Source organism: Schistocerca serialis, chromosome 2 (genome assembly GCF_023864345.2).
Source record: "Schistocerca serialis cubense isolate TAMUIC-IGC-003099 chromosome 2, iqSchSeri2.2, whole genome shotgun sequence".
Classification (NCBI taxonomy): Eukaryota; Metazoa; Arthropoda; class Insecta; order Orthoptera; family Acrididae; genus Schistocerca; species Schistocerca serialis.
The window spans coordinates 436,307,083-436,329,965 of NC_064639.1; the positions used below are offsets into that span (position 1 = coordinate 436,307,083).

At 41.0% G+C, this 22,883-nt stretch overlaps 1 protein-coding gene across 3 annotated transcripts in view; it reads right to left on the reverse strand.

Annotated features, from left to right (window-relative positions):
• Positions 1 to 22,883, reverse strand: part of LOC126457300 (transcription factor A, mitochondrial) — a 103,621-nt gene that overhangs the window by 14,294 nt on the left and 66,444 nt on the right. For 2 of the 3 annotated variants that reach the window (XM_050093481.1, XM_050093482.1), the window contains exon 6: positions 18,962 to 18,985. The exons of the other annotated variant lie outside the window; for it this stretch is intronic. The gene's annotated coding sequence lies outside the window, so the exon portion shown is untranslated. The remainder of the gene's footprint in view (positions 1 to 18,961; positions 18,986 to 22,883) is intronic. 3 annotated transcript variants of the gene reach the window in all.

Here is a 22,883-nt window from a genome sequence, read left to right on the forward strand (position 1 = left end):
GAACAGTGTGCGGAGGATGCCTGTCCTCCAACAGGTATCGTATGCTCTCTCCAGATCAAAAAATATTGCTACTGTTTGGCGTTTCTGGAGAAAATTGTTCATGATATAAGTGGAGAGAGCAACAAGATGGTCAACTGCAGAACGATGCTTTCGGAATCCGCATTGGGCAGGTGTTAAAAGACTGCGGGATTCCAGCCACCACGCTAAACGGTAAGTCACCATACGCTCCAAAACCTTACAGACACTACCCGTGAGAGAAATGGGGCGATAGCTAGAGGGGAGATGTTTGTCCTTTCCAGGTTTCGGAACAGGAACGTCGATAGTTTCCCGCCATCGTCTGGGAAAAGTACTGTCGGTCCAAATTCGATTATAAAGGTGAAGGAGGTAACGCAGACTATGGGGTGATAAATACAGCAACATTTGGATGTGGATACCATCCGGTCCTGGGGCGGAGGAGCGACAAGAAGAGAGTGCATGTTGGAGTTCCCGCAAGGAGAAAACAGTATTGTAGCTTTCGCGATTTTGAGAGGAGAAAGCAAGAGGTCGCACTTCCGCTGCATGTTTCTTCGGGAGAAACGCTGGCGGGTAATTTGAAGAGCTCGAAATCTCAGCAAAGTGCTGACTCAACGAGTTAGAAATTGCGACAGGGTCCACTAATGTGTCATGCGCGACAGTGAGCCCAGAGACCGGGGAGAAACTAGGCGCGCTTGAGAACCGTCGAAGCCGACTCCAAACTTCCGAGGAGGGAGTGAAGGTGTTAAATGAGCTAATAAAGAATTTCCAGCTTGCCTTCTTGCTATCGCGGATGACACGACGGCATCGCGCTCGGAACTGCTTATAGTGGATACAGTGTGACCTCATCGTCGACGCTGGGAAAGTGACGGTCATCGAATGTCGCTAGAGACGAAAAAAGTGTCCAATCGGCTTGGGCAAACTTCCAGCGTCGTGGGCGCATGTAGGGCAGTTGAGGCTGCAGTCTAAGGACACATGGAAAGTGGTCACTCGAGTGTGTATCATCAAGGGCGAACCATTCGAAGCGCCGAGCTAGCGGAACAGTACCGACCGCAAGGTCCAAATGAGATAAATTTGTCGTGGAGGCAGACAAAAATGTAGGGACCCTAGTGTTGAGGCAAACTAGATCTGCTTGGTGGAAGACGTCTAGCAATAGTGAGCCACGTGGACAAGGATGTGGAGATCCCCAAAGCGGGTGGTGGGCATTGAAGCCCCCAACCAGTAAATATGGGGGTGGAAGCTGACCAAGAAGATGAAGGAGATCAGCTCGTGCCATTTGTGTGGACGATGGAATGTATACAGTACAAAGAGAGAACGTGTATCCGGAAAGGGAAAGACGGACGGCGACAGCTTGGAAGAAGTGTTTAAATGGATTGGGTTATAATGGAGAGTTTCATGGGGAAGAATCATGAGTCCTCCATGTGCTGGAGTGCCTTCAACAGAGGGGAGGTAATATCGGACGGACTGAAAATGGGGGAGAACAAAGCGGTCATGGGGACACAGCTTTGTTTCCTGAAGACAGAAGATGACCGGCGAGTAGGATCGTAAGAGGATCGACAATCCATCCCGATTGGCTTGAATACCGCGGATATTCCAGTGGATAATGGACATAGGGTGAACAGAAAATGGAGGAATGTGACCAAGGTCGCTGTCAACTCAACGACTGCTCAGAGCTTGCGACCGACAGCATGGAATGGCATTCAGCCGAAGGCAGAAGATCCTGATCCATAGGTTGGTCAGGAGCAGCTCCTGCCACCAGCGATCGGCCGGTTGATCGGCCGCCAGCAGTGCACCTCGGCGACACAGAAGACGGCCGAGTGCGATTTCCACCAGGTGGTGCTGAAGTTGCGACACACCTTGGCGGAGAAGGAGAGGAACTGGGTTTCTTTGTAGCCTTCTTGGAAGTATGATGTTTAGAGGAAGGAGGAACCGATGGTTGGGAAGTAGCCGTACGTAAAAACTCTTCACGAGTATGCTCTTTTTTCGAAGTCTTGGTGTCTGACTTTTGGGCTCGAGATTTAGCAGAACTCGACGAAGGGTGAGCCAGAGAGTGGGTAGGCGAAAGTGGTGAGGTTGAACGGGTGATCTTTGTGCTGGCCGATCTGACGACCGTGGCACTAAAGGTGAGGTCGCAAGTCTGCGTGGCCGCCTCCTTTGTTGGCCGAGGAGAAGCAAGGACAGTGCTGTATTTTCCCTTCTGAGGCACTGTGGGCTGTCGACTGGCGAATAATTTTCGAGCAGCAAAGGTCGACACCTTTTCCTTTACTCTAATTTCCTGGATGAGCTTTTCGTCCTTAAAAACGGGACAATCTCGAGAGGAAGCACCGTGGTCACCCATACAGTTGATGCAGCGAGGGGATGGAGGTGGACAAGCACCTTCATGGGCATCCTTGCCACACGTAACACATTTGGCCGGATTGGAACAGGACTGGCTGGTGTGATTGAACCGCTGACACCGATAGCAACGCGTAGGGTTTGGGATGTAAGGGCGAACGGAAATTATCTCATAGCCTGCTTTGATTTTCGATGGGAGTTGAACTTTGTCAAATGTCAAGAAGACAGTGCGGGTTGGAATGATGTTCGTGTCAACCCTTTTCATAACCCTAAGCCGTTACGCCCTGGTCAGACAGGTAGTGCTGAATTTCTTCGTCAGACAATCCATCGAGGGAGCGTGTATAAACGACTCCACGCGAGGAATTTAAAGTACGGTGCAGTTCCACCCGGACAGGGAAGGTGTGTAGTAGTGAGGTACGCAGCAATTTTTGTCCCTGGAGGGCACTGACTGTTTCTAACAACAGGGGGCCATTCCGTAATCTGGAACAAGACTTTACAGGACCTGCAATTGTGTCGACACCTTTCTGAATAATGAAAGGGTTGACCGTGGAGAAGTCATGACCTTCGTCAGACCGAGAAACAACAAGAAACTGTGGCAACGATGGAAGAACTGACTGTGGCTGGGACTCAGTGAACTTACGTTTTTGAGCAGACATAGTGGAAGGTGAGGAAACCATTGCGGAAGAATCCCCCACGATTACCAGCGTCTCCGATGGCGCGCTCCTCCCTTGTGGGGGCCCTCTCTGAGGGCACTCCCGCCTTAGGTGATTGTTCACACCTGAGGTCACACCTCCCGACAAACGGACGGAGGGACCAATCGGCACTTTCGGAAGGTATCAGCTCGGGTAATCACCCCTCCCTGGGCCTGGCCGTTACCAGGGGGTACGTACGTGTCCTACCTGTCTACCCAGGGCGGGGAATTACGCGTTACCCCGTCACCGGCTACGCATGGAAGTGCGTGGGTCGGCCTTCAGACATGCACAGGGAGGAAGAAAGAGAAAGGGAAAGGAAAGAAGAGAGATCTCAAACGCCGCAGTGGAGAAAAGGGTAAAGAGAAGAGGTAAGGAAAAGAGAAGGACAAAGGAAGGATGAAGACATACAAGCAAGGAAGGTGAAGAATGCGGTACATTTACAAGCGTCCGTCTCCGGACGTAGGCACAAACCATACTCCCAGAGGGGGAGAAAGGGAAGGAAAGAGCCAGAGGTGATGTGTGTGGGGGGGGGGGGGGGCCGAGAATGGGGGATGGGGAAGGATGCGGAAATGGAAGGTATGCAGCCCGGAAAGGAAGGAAGGCCACATTAGCTCGGGGTCCCGTGCTCGCTACGCACGTATCCACAAAAGAGTTGTGGATCCCCTGGGGGGGTATACAGAGTTACTGTAGTGTAGTTAGGGCAATTATTTTACCATATCCTATCCAAATAAGGAATGCAAAATTAGAAAAACACGATATCTGTTTCAAGACTCAATGTACCCTAAAATTTTGCTATGTGGTGACTTTAACATAGCTTGTTTATCTATATTCTACAATACTGTTATATAGCATTTCCAATAAAGTTTACAACAACACAGCACTGCAGAAAGCTGGTAAGAAGGAAAACAAATTTCTAACAAAAATTTCAAAAAAGTTGCCTTTATACAACAGAAATAAGAACAATAAGATTTTCGTGACTTTTTCAAACTGTATAAAAATTAACAAGGCTACTTGTGAAGCAAAGAAAATGTGTAGTTGGCAGTTTATATTCTATTCCAGTTGTAAATATAGAGCCTTGTGAGAAGTTGCAATGATAAAACACAACGTGCTGCCAGTCTATGATTTACTGAAGAATGGTATTTGGTAAATTTAACATAAACAAACAAATTAAGAAATAATGTCAAGCCTGGTGGAGATACCGGAAAGTGTTGAAACATGTCTTGCGATCAAAAATGATTGTTTTTTACAGAAGGTAGATATGTAAAATTCTGCTAAAGCTTTTCAGTGTGGTTTTCAGGAAGCCAATTTTCTTTGAGTAACGTTACTGTATTACCTCATGTTTGGTTCTTTATTATGGCATAATGCCTTATAAGTCAGGGTCAGGATAGTAGCACGTTACATATCTAGGACTGTTTGCTTTTACAGTTCACTTCTTCAGTTAGTCTTACTAGGATGGCTACAATGTGTGCAGGCAGTCAAAATTACAAAAATTTAACTCAGAGCTAAGACAATGAAAAATTCCCAGAATTCTCAAAAATTCCCAGGTTTTTCCTGGGTTTCCCAGTTGTACTGGAGTATATACACCCTTTATTTACACCAGGCTGCTTCAACTCTGCCCAATGGGTCAATGGACACCTGTGAGCACACATCAGCATTCTTGCAAGTAGGGATAGGTAGCACCAAGTAGTCCTTTTGTACCACATTTTGCACCTGTACATGCCACTTGTTCATCCCTGTTCGCAGGCACTAGTTCAGGGCAGTACGGGAGCATGGGATACAGCCTGGTTACCTGACTGCTTACGCATCAGCTGTTTGCCTACATGTGGCCACTGAAATGTAACAGCTAAGAGTCGCCTGTTGGAGTAGTTGGCACACAACTTTTAATGTGTTAATCGATACACAGCTGTTAATGTATCACTCAATACATTGCACTGAGTATTGCACTTACTTATGAACACACTTCACGTTTATTATTCATTAGTTAATGATGTATGGAGGAACTGTAGGCTATACATCAATTGACACTAAACAAACTATATCGTTAAGAAAATCACAAATGTTGATAATTTGTAAAAATGTTTAAATTTATAATTACCTTAAACAAAACTGTCAAATTTAAAAGAATTTTAATTCATTTTTAATGCATTTATTTTTGCACAAAATTATAATTTTGAATGTTCCAGAAAACGGACATAAAAATTGCAAATCTGTGTAGTAATGTATAACACAGTACAAAGTAACTTGTTGAAATAAAACGTAATTCTTTAGCAGGAACATGTGTAATTGTTAGTAATTGAAATAATTATGTTATTTAGTACAAAATTAAGGAGTCTGTTGGAACTAATTGTTTACAATTCATATTTTTATGAAATCTGGTGTGAAAAACCAATTATTGAAGAAAACTAACTATCAAACATTTTTCTCATTGTTGGGAAATATACTGTTACACTTTTTTTTGTGACTACGTAATTTTTTATATAAAAACTGTTCTAACGACTTTGGCGTCATGGATTGTTACATTTTTATATATGTGTCAAAGACCAAAAGGTAAGATTGTTGTTGGGTTGATGCTACCAGTATGGATATGATTTAGATATTTGTTGTATTTCATACTGAACCGTCATATTGGAGACTGTATCTGAAGTTATCAGCAAAACATAACTGAGGAGTGTCAGAAATTGTGAATTTATCTGCTGCATCAGGAAAGAATAAAATGGAATTGTATATACAAACAATGTCTGGTTGTTATTTACAGTCAACAATCCTGATCCTACCCATTATATGTGGGAGTATTAATGTTATTTTTATTCTAATAATAACCAATTAACTGACAACATGTGGTGGTATGTCTTGGGTACTATATATTTTTGCAGTTGGCAGGCACTTGAGCTAGATCAGCCTGACTTAGAAGAATACAACTAGTAACTGGTGCACACAAATTTTATCCTAATATCTTCCTGATAAAGCATGAATAATTAATTGAACCTAAAACTAAGAGAACATATTTATTAATTAATTTATTTGCTACTTTCTTTCAGTCTGTTACCCAGATACAAGAACAGACCAAGTGTTGCACTTGAATTGACATGAAATTAGCAAGTAATATTTTATCATAATTTCAAATGATTTGTATAACTAACCACTATGCTGTTTCAGGGAGGAAATCTACAAAAAAATCTACATAACAATAATTACTTAAAAAATCTACATGATACCCTTTGGCCATTTAGCGCACAGATATACGTCACCCACAATCCAGACAGACATATTACTGGTCTTGTGTGTTGTGCTGCATTGCTACATCATAAATTTTGTAATTTATAGTTCTGGACTACACTACACACCACCACACTACACAACACTACCCTACATTACACTACTGGAGTTGGTATAAGAAACAAGCTACAGTATATTTTTTCAATTGTGTGGATAGTTAGCCTCTGGTGCACTTAGGGACAACCAAAGATTCGCAGAGTCCGTGTGCTGTGCCACCCAAGTCACTGAGACTGGGAGAAGGCTGTCACAGTTTCAACAAATCTTTCCTGGTTGTCCCTGAGGGTCATCTACTTGCTACTTCCAGAAGCTTGTTGCAGGTGGATTTTCTGCTGCAGTGTGTCTCCTTGTAATGAAGTACAGCCTCTTCTTGACTGTCTCTCGGCCATGAAGTGCTGCAGTTCATAAGCTGATATTCTGGCTGTATCAAGTTCAGCTTGTGCTGAGCTCTTCATTCCTTGTTAACGTTGTAGACATCAAATGGCACACTCACAGATGATGTGATCCTGGGAGCCGATTGCTCCACATTAACAAGCATCTGTGGTGTGTTTTCCTGTTTTCAGTAAGCAGCTGGGATACGAAACATGTCCTGACAGGTAGTGTACAGCGCCTCCGGTTAGAAGAAAGTATGACATTCTGGACCTTTTTTATTTTAGGAAGGAGCTGGTAAGTTCTTCTCAATGTTTCTGGCTTTTGCCGGATTTCTTGACACACACTACCTATGAAATGCTTTATTTCCTTATTCTATGTGGCTCTTGTCCTTAGCACCCCCTTTTTAAGCCAATATTATGCACCCTGTGGTGTAACAGGTTGCTCCACCATCTCCTCATAACCTGAATGATGTTTGTGTAAAAGTGTTGTTTAGATAGTTAGCATATACAGAATTTTCACTGTGCACACATTGAGTCTGGTTTTTTCAGACACAATGGGAAAAGCTTGAGCAAGGACATCAGCAAGGTGCAATGCTGTCAAGATTCTCCACCTGTTCTGGCAGTGGCATTTATACTTTGGCAATATGGCTTGGCACTGTTTCGGAAGGCACAGAGCAAGCACCTCTGCTAGCAATGTAAATGATGGAAAAAACAGTTGAAAGAAGTTGAGGAGAAATGGGAATCTGTCTTTATATCTTCTTTATTCCGAACATGCTTACTCTAATATTTCCTTCGGTTCTTCTCTAGCTGGAGTACTACATATCTTCCGTTTCTCCAGATTCATATGTTTCTATCACTGAAAGCCTTCTTTTATCTGGCCACAAAGTGATAATCATAACCTGTTTTCACAGGTAGAGCCAAGAGATACGAGGTAACTCACATAAGGCATATTGACAAAGACAATAGCTTTTTTGTGACTCAAAGAGAATGAGAAAAATCATTTATATTATGCTGATATGCATATGTCAGTAATGTCAAATTAAATGTACGATAGGAGAGTGCTGATGACTTGTTAATTCTAATTATCTCTGAACAGAGGATTTGTGCAGGTATTATAAAAACACAGTAATTATGGATATATTTTGTCTTTTAACATAAGAAGGAAAAACTGAACTATAAAGTAATAGGTCTAGTACATTGCAATTTTAAAAAAGATAAAACAAAGAGTAACAGTAGAAAGTGAGCAGCTACCTTATTGTATATGTAGAGGATATTGGTGCTACGTCAGAGTGGATTTTGACCTCTTCAATGATCCAAAAATATATAAACTTATTGATTTAATAACAATAAATAAACAACGGGCAAATAGCCTTTTACTATGTCATGAAACATATGTTTGAAATAGCTGGGTAAAGTCATTAGGATATGGGGAAACTAGGTCATTGAAAGTTATAGAAGTAAGGCTCAAAAGCTGTATGTACAATTTCAAATTTTCATGATAGTGTGGGCCCAGTGATATGTTGGTATGAGAGAGGAAATGGATGGATGAGAAGCAATGAAGCAATGGTCCAAGGTGAATCTACATAAGGAATGACCTGTGCTGTTCCAGTTATGTATGTGTAGACAGTGAGTGAGCCCAAGGAAGAGATGACCTGCACAGTTTCTTTTATGTAGCAGGGTAAGGAAAGGGACAACTTCATGACAAAGATTATAGTATAAGAACACAATACCTACCCATATAATAAGGTGTGAGCTCAGTTATTACAAATGCCAAAGCTAGGACACACTAATGTGACTAAGTCATGCTAATGAAGTATCCTCCAAAGCATTCAAAAGCAAATGGATTTGTGTGTTGACTCACAGTATATGTGAGATTTGAAGTCATAGGAAAATAGCGCAGAGTGAAATGTCAGCGTGTAGCTCCTTATAGCAAGTAAAAACGTAAACCTTATAAATTTCACAGGGTGTATACGAGGTCAAGGAAAAAAAAATCCCGGATTTCCCGGTTAAAAATACACTTTCTCCCGGGTGAAAACATACTTTTTCCCTGTTAACTGACAGTATATTTTCTCTCGGAACTGTATAACTTATCAGTCCTTTGAATGATTATGGTTTTATACACAGGCGTAGAATTTCCCGGCACTATCGAAAACTAAACACAGGGAAAAAACACGTTCCCAGAGATCTTTGATGTGCAGCAACATGTACACTGCATATTTTCGTATTACGAAAGTATAAATTTGAATTCCACCAAACACCGCACGTTACTTTCTGAAGCATTGAAATTGAAATTGCGATGTGTTTTTGTAAGCCAGTCATAGCTCAAGTCACGTGATCTTGCCAGCCGATGACTGCAGTTATTCAGTGCTTAGGACACGTGATGTACTCAGCCAATAGCAACATCAATGTTAAGTAGCACGAACACACAAACAGAAAAAGTTAATGGTTCAATTTAATATACATAGTGTTGCTACACGAAACGCAAAGCTTTCACATGTAATATTTGTCTATAAGATTAATACGCTGCAAGAGAAGCTAAGCTTTCACATATAATGTTGGTCTTTTACGCGCGTATTACAATTTAAGGTATATCACACAAATGTGCCAGTAAAATTTTAAATAACGACATAAATTTCTGATCAGGGCTCAAAATTCATCTAAATGACTCGTCATTGAAGAGCTGATTTTTAAATGAGAGTGAAATGCTCTGTGATTTAAGAGATTCGTCGTACATTCTCGCACATAGTTCCGGTGTAACTGCCAGTATGGTACTTTGATGGTAATGCTTTTCAAACCACCATCCGGAATATTTTCCCGCAACCTGTTAGTAATAGATTCGTTTCTGAAGATGCCAGAGAGTGCCAGATGACAGGCGTCACTGCGCTTGCGCAGCTACGATGTTGTAGGGAGCCCGTATGTTCGTACGTGTAAAACATTAAAAGATCTTACATTATATCATAAAAGAAACAAGACATCAGAGGATACTCCAAGAGCATTGGAATTGCATGACCCAAACTAAAATGTGCACATTTAAAGTGCACATTCGTATGTCCAGATTCCCAGTGAAGTAGGCCACGATCTGATATTAAGTTTTCAATGTGGTTTTCGGGATGTAAATTTTCTTGAAGTACCAGTACTGTGTTAACGCATGTTTGGTTCTTTATTATGGCATAATGCCATACGTGCTAGAAGTTGAAAACGTGCACCTGAAATGCAGCGAACAGTGTGTGGAATTAAACACTTTATTTCAAATATATTGTCTGCCTCAGCGGAAAAGATTAATAAAAGAAAATTCCGTTAGCAAACTGACAAAAATGACTTCATTGTTCTGCAAGGCAATTAATACTTGACTGTCAGAAAGGTGGAAATAAAATAAAATCTGCAGCTAGTAACACATTTTAGCCTTCCGTAATTATGTGAATGTATTTTAATTCACTTGATAGCTCCCGGGCACAAAAATCTGTTTTTTTATTTGACGTGAGAGCAGTAAACAAAGAGGAAACAGCAAATTCACTAAATCTAAACGTGGGTCATGTGGAGACTACCCACTTCCCCACTGTAACTCAGACTGCTCTGCGCATCAGCCCTGGATCTACGATAATTCCGAACCTGGGCAATACCCTGCCACTCCCTCGAGCGTTTGAGATAGGACGTCAATAATTTTAAAAAATCGAATTTTCAAAAATATGTTCATTTTGTAGTGCACATCTTTCTGAAGAGTTTGATGGATAAAACATATGTGTTCGAGGAAATGTAACACGTGTCATTTGGTCGTAAGTGTGCCAAAGTGTAGTGCCTCGCCTCCTCACACAGCATTCTTCTATCACACGTCACTGTACTTCGCTCTGTGGAATGGAAACGTGTATATTTTGTGAGGGATGCCATCAAACCATATTCAGGATAGTGGGAATTAGAATGTCCTGTGGTGCCTCTCCTGCTTACAGTCAGCCGGTTTGACATCCTGTCCCTTTTCTTTTCTTTTTTTTTAAAAAAACTCTTCGAAAATCTGCACTCTTTATTCCCTATCGGTTAACAACTTGCTGCTTTGTGTGGCATAAAATTAAATATAGGATACATAAACCCAGTAAAGACATGAGACAAGCTAGACAATACACATTTCTTCAGTCCTTAGCTCCTAGAATTTTTTCTCTCTAATCTTGCTACAGCTTTACATGGCGTGCTTTCCTTTCTGCAAAAGAATCTATTACCTCAAAGTTCATCAAACGTTTTGCTGCATGAAACGTCGATATGCTGTTGTCTAATGCTGAAAAAGCTATTAATACAAATACGACTCAAGACTAGTGTGGTTTCCCAAACTGATTACGTCTATTTTGTCACTGTCTGCTAGATAAAACAAAATAGGCCTTTCTAATACTGCAACAATTGTAACACACATCAAATAAATGTGACTGTTTTGGCACAAACTGTCTTTTTTGTAATGACAGAATATAATTCACAAGGTACCAATATCAAATGCCTATTAGACCAGCTACAAGCAAAAAGCTTTACGTTAGGAAATAGTTTCACACTTCATTCATACGCTCCAGTTTCCCAGTTTCCGGTCAGGCGTTGTTACATGTTCGTACAATGCGTTTTCCAGCTTCTTCCAGAATAGAACTTAATGCAGCTGCTAGCCGGGGACAGTACAACTGGCCCTTACTAGTATAGCGATCTGACCAAAAATTTTCTGTCAAATTTTCATTTTCTTGGATACACTGAGAAGGCTGTTATTCGTTTATTTTCACTCCTGTAGTCTGAGTCTGTGGATGTAGCAAGTAATTATAACAACGCTCATCATTCGCAAACCCAATCAACCACACAATCAGAGAGCGGTTGGCATTCATCCGTTCGGCCTTACTCCGCTCAGCTCGTACAGCCCCTTTTGTCTGTAGGAAAGTTTGTTTCTAATGCGACGAGGATTCCCCTGACAAAGACATCATGTACACTATGCAAGCATTCACAAATCAACTTACGGTTCATTCAGAAATCAACTTAGAATGTGTTCAAAAACCGACAGGAATGTGTTTCAAAGTCATACGAATAATCGATAGACTAACGTGCGCTGGATGCTAGTCGCTTTGTGAAACATGATTTTTTCCCTCAGGAATATGAATTTGCCCCCCCCCCCCCGCCCCCCTAGATCTGGGCCTGCTGTGCATGCATGAATCTGGCAGCTTGGGCACTTCAGTAAAATTTTTCCCGGTAGCATCTAGCATTCTAGCTGCTTGCTGCGACTGCTTACACAGCCAACAGCCACATTTCTGTAGCCAGAAGCGGGAGAAGGTACTACTCAACTGCACATGCGCATGATCCCACTCGTTAGTGCTAAAACGAATCTAATGTAAACAGCTGTGACGTCACGCTCATCAGTGGCAATTTGTTGTTACGAAGCATAGCCTTTGACACATTTTGCTGTAGGCAGACGCTTGTATGAGCACTGTGTTTTGTTGCTGTATATGGCATATTTCCTTTGCAATTGAAGTTTATTTTCGTTTTTTTCTCTCGTTCATGTTTTATTGCTGCAGTATTATCCTGCAGTAGCGGGATACAGTAATATCCTTTGTTAGAGTATCAGTTCTTACCAGTCAAAATTACAAAAATTTAACTGAAAACAAAAACAATGGAAAATTCCCGGAATTCTAAAAAATTCCCGGGTTTTCCCCAGTTTTCTCCCGGATGAAAAAATTCCCGGGTTTTTCCCGGATCTCCCGGTTGTCCCAGGTCTTATATACCCTGATTTCAATAACTTTGAGAACATGGGGCTGGTATATGCAGTGATTTAAAAGCAGTGTAAAGCTAATTGCCTTTGAGGAATATGGTACATTATAAAGATAAGCAAAAGAGAACTGAAACTGTTGTTAAATTAGTAATCACAAACTTAAAATGATTTCAGTTATGTATGATCAAGCATGTTCTGCTGTGTGGAAAAACGATATTGAATTCAGTCTTATGACAGATTAATTATAGCAATTAAAATAATTTATCAAAAGTTGAAGATTATAAAAAAATTGTAATTTGTTAAGTAAGTTATTTTTACACATCTATTTTCTTAGTGGGGAGACCTATGGTGTAACAGGTTGTTCTACATCTTCCTCGCAATCAGAAACCAGCTGTTCGTGTAGATATGTTCTTTAGGTAGTTAGCTTATACAGAATTTCCAGTGTGCACACTTTGATTTTGGTTTGTGCAGAGACAGTAGATGGATCCTTGTGATTGAATTACACTTTTTTGTGTCCGTGCATAATGTGGTTGTATGAGCAAATTATGGAAATTCTTTTCTAGGTAGTAAACCCTAGTGGTGACACTAGTTATTGCCCTGGATGGGCAAACATTGGCTTATGCTTTTCACAACATTGTTAATACAGTGGATGGGTACACACTGGATTATGTTTTTTTGTGGCTGTGCATACTCTGTGGTACATCATTTGATCATCATCCAGAATCCTGTATGAAGGACATTGTACAAAGCATCCATTGCATCAAGAAGCAGCTGAAAGAGCTGAAAATAAGTAAGTAACATGCTCTGGATGAAAACATCAATTCAGTATTACAGAGGGTCCTCTACAGCATTGCCCCTTAGGTAGCTTGCATTTATCATAAATATCTCATCCAGTGTAAAGCCCAAGTGACTAAAGAAGCACAGGTGATTCTTATCCATATGAAGGTAAAGAAAATGAATCCAGAAAATTACTATTATTAACATAGGTTTGCTGCAGTATTCTTAAAAGATATTCTGAGTTTGAATATAATAAATTTCTCACATGATATCCTGCCGAAACTTGGATGAAGGGCAACAGGCAGATTCCATATTCCTAGATTTCCAGAAAAAGTTTGACACAGTGCACCATTGCAGAATGTTAACAAAGGTGAGAGCACACAGAACAGGTTCCCAGATATGAGAGTGCCTCGAAGACTTCTTAAGTAATAGCATATAGTACGTTGTCCTAAATGGCATGTGTTCATCAGAGATAAGAGTATCAACAGGAGTGCACAGGTAAGTGTGATAGGAATACTCTTATTCTCTATACAGGGTGTTGCAAAAAGGTACGGCCAAACTTCCAGGAAACATTCCTCACACACAAAGAAAGAAAATATGTTATGTGGACATGTGTCCGGAAACACTTACTTTCCATGTTAGAGCTCTCTTCGAATCACATTAATCATGAAATGGAAACACACAGCAACAGAACGTACCAGCATGACTTCAAACACTTTGTTACAGGAAATGTTCAAAATGTCCTCCGATAGCGAGGATACATGCGTCCACCTTCCCTCGCATGGACTCCCTGATGCGCTGATGTATCCCTGGAGAATGGCGTATTGTATCACAGCCGTCCACAATACGAGCACGAAGAGTCTCTACATTTGGTACCGAGGTTGCGTAGACAAGAGCTTTCAAATGCCCCCATAAATGAAAGTCAGGAGGGTTGAGGTCAGGAGAGTGTGGAGGCCACGGAATTGGTCCGCCTCTACCAATCCATCGGTCACCGAATCTGTTGTTGAGAAGCGTACGAACACTTCGACTGAAATGTGCAGGAGCTCCATCGTGCATGAACCACATGTTGTGTCGTACTTGTAAAGGCACATGTTCTAGCAGCACAGGTAGAGTATCCCATATGAAATCATGATAACATGCTCCATTGAGCGTAGGTGGAAGAACATGGGGCCCAATCAAGACATCACCAACAATGCCTGCCCTAACGTTCACAGAAAATCTGTGTTGATGACGTGCTTGCACAATTGCATGCGGATTCTTGTCAGTCCACACATGTTGATTGTGAAAATTTACAATTTGATCATGTTGGAATGAAGCCTCATCCGTAAAGAGAACATTTGCACTGAAATGAGGATTGACACATTGTTGGATGAACCATTCGCAGAAGTGTGCCCGTGGAGGTCAATCAGCTGCTGATAGTGCCTGCACACGCTGTACATGGTACGGAAACAACTTGTTCTCCCGTAGCACTCTCCATACAGTGACGTGGTCAATGTTACCTTGTGCAGCAGCAACTTCTCTGACGCTGACATTAGGGTTATCGTCAACTGCACGAAGAATTGCCTCGTCCATTGCAGGTGTCCTCGTCGTTCTAGGTGATCCCCAGTTGCAAGTCATAGGCTGGAATGTTCCGTGCTCCCTAAGATGCCAATCAATTGCTTCGAACGTCTTCCTGTCGGGACACCTTCGTTCTGGAAATCTGTCTCAATCCTAACGTACTGCGCCACAGCTATTGCCCCGTGCTAATCCATACATCAAATGGGCATCTGCCAACTCTGCATTTGTAAACATTGCACTGACTGCAAAACCACGGTCGTGATGAACACTAACCTGTTGATGCTACGTACTGATGTGCTTGATGCTAGTACTGTAGAGCAATGAGTCGCATGTCAACACAAGCACCGAAGTCAACAGTACCTTCCTTCAATTGGGCCAACTGGCGGTGAATCGAGGAAGTACAGTACATATTGACGAAACTAAAATGAGCTCTAACATGGAAATTAAGCATTTCCAGACACATGTCCACATAACATCTTTTCTTTATTTGTGTGTGAGGAATGTTTCCTGAAAGTTTCGCCGTACCTTTTTGTAACACCCTGTATAGATAAATGATCTGATAGATAGGGTGAGCAGCAATCTGTGACTGTTTGCTAATGATTCTGTAGTGTACAGAATGGTTTAGTCATTGACTAACTATAGAAGGATACAAGATGGCTTAGAAAAAATTTATAGTTGATGTGATGAATTTCAGCTTATATATATATATATATATATATATATATATATATATATATATATATATATATATATATATCAAAAAACAAAGATGATATGACTTACCAAACGAAAGCACTGGCAGGTCGAAAGAGACACAAGCAAACACAAACATACACACAAAATTCAAGCTTTCGCAACAAACTGTTGCCTCATCAGGAAAGAGGGAAGGAGAGGGAAAGACGAAAGGATGTGGGTTTTAAGGGAGAGGGTAAGGAGTCATTCCAATCCCGGGAGCGGAAAGACTTACCTTAGGGGGAAAAAAGGACAGGTATACACTCACGCACACACACACACACACACACACACACACACACACACACACACACATACATCAGCATATACACAGACACAAGCAGACATGTTTAAAGACAAAGAGTTTGGGCAGAGATGTCAGTCGAGGCGGAAGTGCAGAGGCGAAGATGTTGAATGACAGGTGAGGTATGAGTGGCGGCAACTTGAAATTAGCGGAGATTGAGGCCTGGTGGATAACGGGAAGAGAGGATATATTGAAGGGCAAGTTCCCATCTCCGGAGTTCGGATAGGTTGGTGTTAGTGGGAAGTATCCAGATAACCCGGACGGTGTAACACTGTGCCAAGATGTGCTGGCCGTGCACCAAGGCATGTTTAGCCACAGGGTGATCCTCATTACCAACAAACACTGTCTGCCTATGTCCATTCATGCGAATGGACAGTTTGTTGCTGGTCATTCCCACATAGAAAGCGTCACAGTGTAGGCAGGTCAGTTGGTAAATCACGTGGGTGCTTTCACACATGGCTCTGCCTTTGATCGTGTACACCTTCCGGGTTACAGGACTGGAGTAGGTGGTGGTGGAAGGGTGCATGGGACAGGTTTTACACCGGGGGCGGTTACAAGGGTAGGAGCCAGAGGGTAGGGAAGGTGGTTTGGGGATTTCATAGGGATGAACCAAGAGGTTACGAAGGTTAGGTGGACGGCGGAAAGACACGCTTGGTGGAGTGGGGAGGATATCATGAAGGATGGATCTCATTTCGGGGCAGGATTTGAGGAAGTCATATCCCTGCTGGAGAGCCACATTCAGAGTCTGATCCAGTTCCGGGAAGTATCCTGTCACAAGTGGGGCACTTTTGAGGTTCTTCTATGAGAGGTTCTGGGTTTGAGGGGATGAGGAAGTGGCTCTGGTTATTTGCTTCTGTACCAGGTCGGGAGGGTAGTTGCGGGATGCGAAAGCTGTTTTCAGGTTGTTGGTGTAATGGTTTAGGGATTCAGGACTGGAGCAGACTGTGTTTGTTTGTGTGTCTATCGACCTGCCAGAGCTTTTGTTTGGTAAGTCTCATCATCTTTGTTTATATATATATATATATATATATATATATATATATATATATATATATATATATATATAAAATAGAAGGAAACATTCCACGTGGGAAAAATTGATGTGTGGATGGATATGTGCGTGTGTGCGAGTGTATACCTGTCCTTTTTTCCCCCTAAGGTAAGTCTTTCCGCTCCCGGGATTGGAATGACTCCTTACCCTCTCCCTTAAAACCCACTTCCTTTCGTCTTCCCCTCTCCTTCCCTCTTTCCTGATGAGGCAACAGTTTGTTGCGAAAGCTTGAATTTTGTGTGTATGTTTGTGTGTCTATCGACCTGCCAGCGCTTTCGTTATATATATATATATATATATATATATATATATATATATATATATATATATATATATATATATATATATATATATATTGGTGGATGGATATGTGTGTGTGTGCGAGTGTATACCCGTCCTTTTTTTTTCCCCCTAAGGTAAGTCTGTCCGCTCCCGGGATTGGAATGACTCCTTACCCTCTCACTTAAAACCCACTTCCTTTCGTCTTTCCCTCCTTCCCTCTTTCCTGATGAAGCAACAGTTTGTTGCGAAAGCTTGAATTTTGTGTGTATGTTTGTGTTTGTTTGTGTGTCTGTCGACCTGCCAGCACTTTCATTTGGTAAGTCACATCATCTTTGTTTTTATATATATATATATATATATATATATATATATATTCTTTATTTGTGGGCAGCTTTGAGCTTGGCACCATGTTAAGTGTCCTGCAATATATGTTACAGACTACAGATGTAAAATCAAATACCTGAAAATGGCATAACAAGCCAAACCCTGGGTTGTATTTAAATAAATAATAAAACAGTCAAATGGTGGTGTGTTGCTTCAAAAGAAAAAAAGTCAATTAAATATCTCGCGTAACTCTGAAAAGCATATAAAATGGAACAAGCATCTAAGGTCGGCAATATGGAAGGCGAATAGTCAGCTTTGGTCTATTCGGAGAATTTTAGGAAAGTGGAGCACACCTATAAAGGAGACTGCATATAGACCTGTAGCAAAATCCATTATTGAGTACTGCTAGGGTGTTTGGGATCCCCACCAGGTCAGATTACAGGAAGACTTCAAAACAATTCAGAGGCGGGCTGTTAGATTTGTTACCAGTATGTTTGATCAATACTTGATTATTATGGAGATACTTCATGAACTCAAGTGGGAATCCGTGGAGGGAAGACAATGTTCTTCCCACACAACATTGATGAGAAAATTTAGAGAACTGGTTTTTGAAGCCGGCAGCAGAACAATCTACTGCCAACAACTTACATTTTGTGTAAGGACCACGATGGTAAATAAGAGAAATTAGGGCTCATACAGAGGCATACATACAGTCATTTCTTCCCCACTCCATTTGTGAGTGCAACAGGGAAGGAAAGTACAAGTAGTGGTACAAGGGATCCTCCACCATGCCCCATATGGTGGTTAGCAGAGTAAGTAAGTATGTATGTAAATCATCTGGTTGATCTAACCATTGCTGCTACATCTAGGATTTCAACGACTGCATAGTTTTTACCAACTTTATCTGTGTTTTGTGTCATTCCCGTAAAAACTTAAGGCATACAGTGTCAGTCATATAAAACATAGAGCAGAAAATTTATTTCAAAGCTGCTATAGATTCATGTGGTGACTTGATGGCTCACTGGCAAAGTGCCAGGCTAGAAATCTAAAGATCTCAGGGGTCAATCTCCAGTCAATACTAGGATTTTTATCTGTCAATTATCACTTTTTTCACCTCTGGAAATGTCTATTGCTAAGAAAAACGCTGAGTTGCACTGTGGTTCAGAAGTGACATTGAACTGTTTCTCCCCCTATAGCTGGCTGGGTAAGCCAGTTCAAAGGTCAGAGGAAAACATCATAACACTTCCAACAGGACTGTGCCTAGTAGAGCACTATTGTGTTCAAAATAATCTCTGCATTAGTAACTGCTTTACCACTTTTTATGGATTCATGCTTGAACATTTAACAAAATTTTAATAAAACAATTATGCCAACATTCTGCTCTTCTCCCTCCCTCCTCCCCCCCCCCCCTCCCTCCCTCCCTCCCAAGGTTATGTTTATGAAGATGTTGTCACATGTGATATCACAATAAAACTCAATTAAATTACATAGTAAACACACTCTATTTAATGACAGAATCTAAACCCTACATACCCGCTGCCTGATGTTCCATGGACTCTGAAACAAACAGAGGAAATATCCTAATGTACATCAATTATGTAATCAATGCTTGCTAGAAGCTACATAAAAATAAACAGTAGTTGGAAGGGGGAGCAACTGCAGTAGAACATGTACTCTGGATTTGAAATCATTTTCTTTTAAGTCATGGCAGAAGCTGTGGTTCATAATGCCTGAAATTTGCCAGTTTCAACATTTTCTGCTGTTGCCATATTTACTTAATTAGCTTCAGCTTGCAAGAATCTGGATACTGTAAACAATGACTAGGACTGATCTTTGCCTTAAGGAAACATGGAACAGCATCATCTCGAGGACAAATTAAATCAGAGGAATTCTTAAATAAGCACTATATTGTAACTTGATACATTTCGTGCCACTTGATATGGAATTCAAATGAAAGACTCGTATTCTTAGTTAACAATGTATGCAAAATCTCTGAAAGCCTCAGGCTTAGTAATTTGTCTGAAAGGCATGGCAAACATCACACATCTGTAAAGAAAAATAGAGAGGACAGACATTATCAAAAATTTCCAACAGCAATTTAGAAGCTGAAAATATCTTCCAGTGACTTTTTTAAAGACGAAATGTGTGAAATGAAATGAAACTCTCTCTTCAGTTTTTTTTTTAATCTCTTCAATGCATGTACTGAACCATGTCAGAGATAAGTGCAACATGACACTGAACAATGTGAAGCAGAATATGCACCTCTGCAATTAGCAGTAACCTGCACCCTGCGTCCATTTAATGTGCAACAATAATGACTTGACAATTTACAATTTTTTTTCTTCAAAATACCGCTCTGTAAATCAGTTAAATGACAAGGATATCATGCATGTGAATCAATTTCTTCATGATTTTATTTGCCAGAAGAACAACATGTTATACATTTTTGAGTATGATAGCAGAAATTTCAATACCTTTCGCTGACAAACTATCTTTCACATCTCAAGAAACAATACAGACAAGTTCTTTTTCTGGATATCCAGATTAAATGGTAAGATTATTGGGGTGTAATGTTTATAGGGTGTATACAAAGACTGACCTGCATCTAAATTCAACCAGTTGCCTTCCTATTGTAGAAGTATAGTGATCTCTTGTGCACTTTACAGTCACAGCCATAAGAGTCATGAGCAGTGACAAGGAGAACACACAAACTATACATGGAATAAGTTTTTGTGCAAGCCATACAGTTTTCAGGAAGTGACTGGTATTGACACATCAAAGACAGCCATATGCAACAAACTACAGAGAAAGGTACGGAGAAAAAATAAGGAAAGAGTGAACACGTGTAAAAATAGCAGACTGGAATAGAGTCAGTATGATATTAAAAGAAAAATATGGGCAAATAAATTTGGAATATGTATATTGGAGATAGGGTACATGGCAATACGTGCTAATATGGATAAGAAAAAATGGAGAGATGGAGCAAAAAGATAATGGGCAGCCAAGAAAGAGCAGACAATTGGTATATACATGGAAAAAATCAGAGAAAAATACATAATGATGATAACCTTGTACTACATCAGAAAATTAAAGTGGCCGGAAGAAGACAAAAACAAACAGAAAAATCAATAAAGGATGGAAAGAGGTGGGCAGAGAAAAGAAGATCAACGTACACAATTAGGCAAGGATTCTATCTACATCCATACTCTGCAAATCAATGTGAAGTGTATGACAGAGGGTATTTCCAACTGCACCAGTTATTAGGGCCTCTTCTTGCACCATTCACAGGAGAAATAGATGTTTAAACACCTCTGGTGCATACTGTAATTACTCTAATATTGCCCTTGCATTCCCTATGGGAGTGATAATAGGGGATTGTAGTATATTCCTAGATTCATCAATCAAAACTGGTTCTTGAAACTTTTTATAAGTATGCTTTATCAGAATAGGTGGCATCTTATCTTCAAGTAACTGTCAGTACAGTTTCTTCAGCATCTCTGTAACACTCTCCCACACATCAAACAAACCTGTGACCATTCATGTTGCCCTTCTCTGTGTACATTTAATATCCCATCTTACTCCTATTTAGCAGAGGTCCCACACAACTGAGCAATAACTAACTACTCACTTCTGGGCACTGTTTTTTACTCACAGGATCTAGACATATTAAAGATAAAAAGGGGCTATCTCGGCTGCAAATTTGGCATACAGTTTGTTCGATTTTAGCAATCCAAGCTGTTTCTCAATGCCATTCATCCTTGCAGTGGTGCAAGAATTAAACTGGAGCAATAATGTTGGATTTTCATTTGTAAACGAATGAAAACCTCATTCAGCATTTCTGTTTTGGCTTTGCCATCCTCAATTTTAGTCTCATGCATGAATATCTGGACACTAACTTTGGTACCATTAACAGCCTTTACAAATGAGCAGAACTTCTTTAAGTTTTGTAAGAGATCCTTTGATAATATGGCTATTATACAGCAGTCTCTGTGACTTTATAAATGATCCTATATCATGCAGGCTCTCTCTCATAATGAACTGTTCTACTAGGTACAATGCCTATGAACAACACGATCAACTATTCTTCTAAATCTGAGCTAAAGATTTTCAATATGCCCCTCTTCAGAGTTAAATGGTTCGAGCTTCTTATTTGGTGAATATATACCACCACCTATGTTCGACATCAACATGCAAAGACATGTTCAACATCAAAATGCAATGACCACCCACAGATGGCACGTGGCAGCACTAGTAGTGGACAGTATATAAAACATGTCGGGGGGGCATGGAAATTAGCGTAATCATTTTCATAATGTGGAAATGGAGCGATTTATGTGACGTCCAAAATGGCATGATCATTGGCTTTCAGGCCAAAGAGGGAAGCATTTACGAAATGGCTAAATTTGAACTGTTCCTGGGCTGTCATGGTGAAAGCATAGCATGCATAGTAAAACGGTGCTACTCAAAACCAGTACAAAGGAAACTGTGGTACACCAAAGCTCATAGACGACAGGGGCAAGCACCAGATGCAGAGGAGTGTACTGGCAAATACACATGCAACTGTTGAGCAACTGACAGCCCAGATGAATCGAGGGGCTACCTACAGTGCCTCCTCAATGACTGTTCATTGAACATTGCTGTGTGTGTGTCTCGGCAGCAGGTGGCTGGTTCATACACCCAATGTTTTATGCTACATCAGATAGATAGCCGACACCTGACAATCATCAGAAAGATCCAGACTGGAGGAGGGAGTGTTATGGGCTGGAAAATATTTTTGTGGCATTCCCTGGGTGATATCATTCTGGAAGGTACAATGGATCAACACAAGCATGCATCTATCCTTGGGTACCATGTCCACCCCTGCATGTGATTTCTTTATCCTTGGCATGATGGCATCTACCAGCAGGACAATGTAATGTGTCAGACAGATTGCAGTGAATGTGTGAAGTTCGAACAGCACCAGGACGACTTTATGACAATTCCCTGGCCACCAAACTCACTGTCTTTAAATCCAATCCAGAATCTGTGGGACCACTCGATCAGGCTGCTCACACCATGAATCCTCAACCAAGAAACCTAATACAGCTGGCCAAGGCACTGGAATCAGTATGGCTCCATATCCCTGTTGGGATTTTCAGAACATCATTGACTCTCTTCCTGCACTTCTTGCAGCAGTCTGTGAAGCAAAAAGTGTTTATTCAGGCTTTTGACAGGTGATCACATTAATGTGACTGGACAGTGTCAATTCTTCTACTTGTTTTAGTTTCCATTTGTACTTTTAGTAATCACTGTTGCTACAAGTGCCTCATTGTTACTGATACCAGTTTCTATGTGGGTATCTTCAAAGAGGTCAGATCTATTTGTTGCTATTACGAGGGTGGTTTTAGAAGTTCTCGGCACGGAATAGAAAAAAAGTACTTACATCACTGAAACTTTTTTATTTTCCAATGTAGTC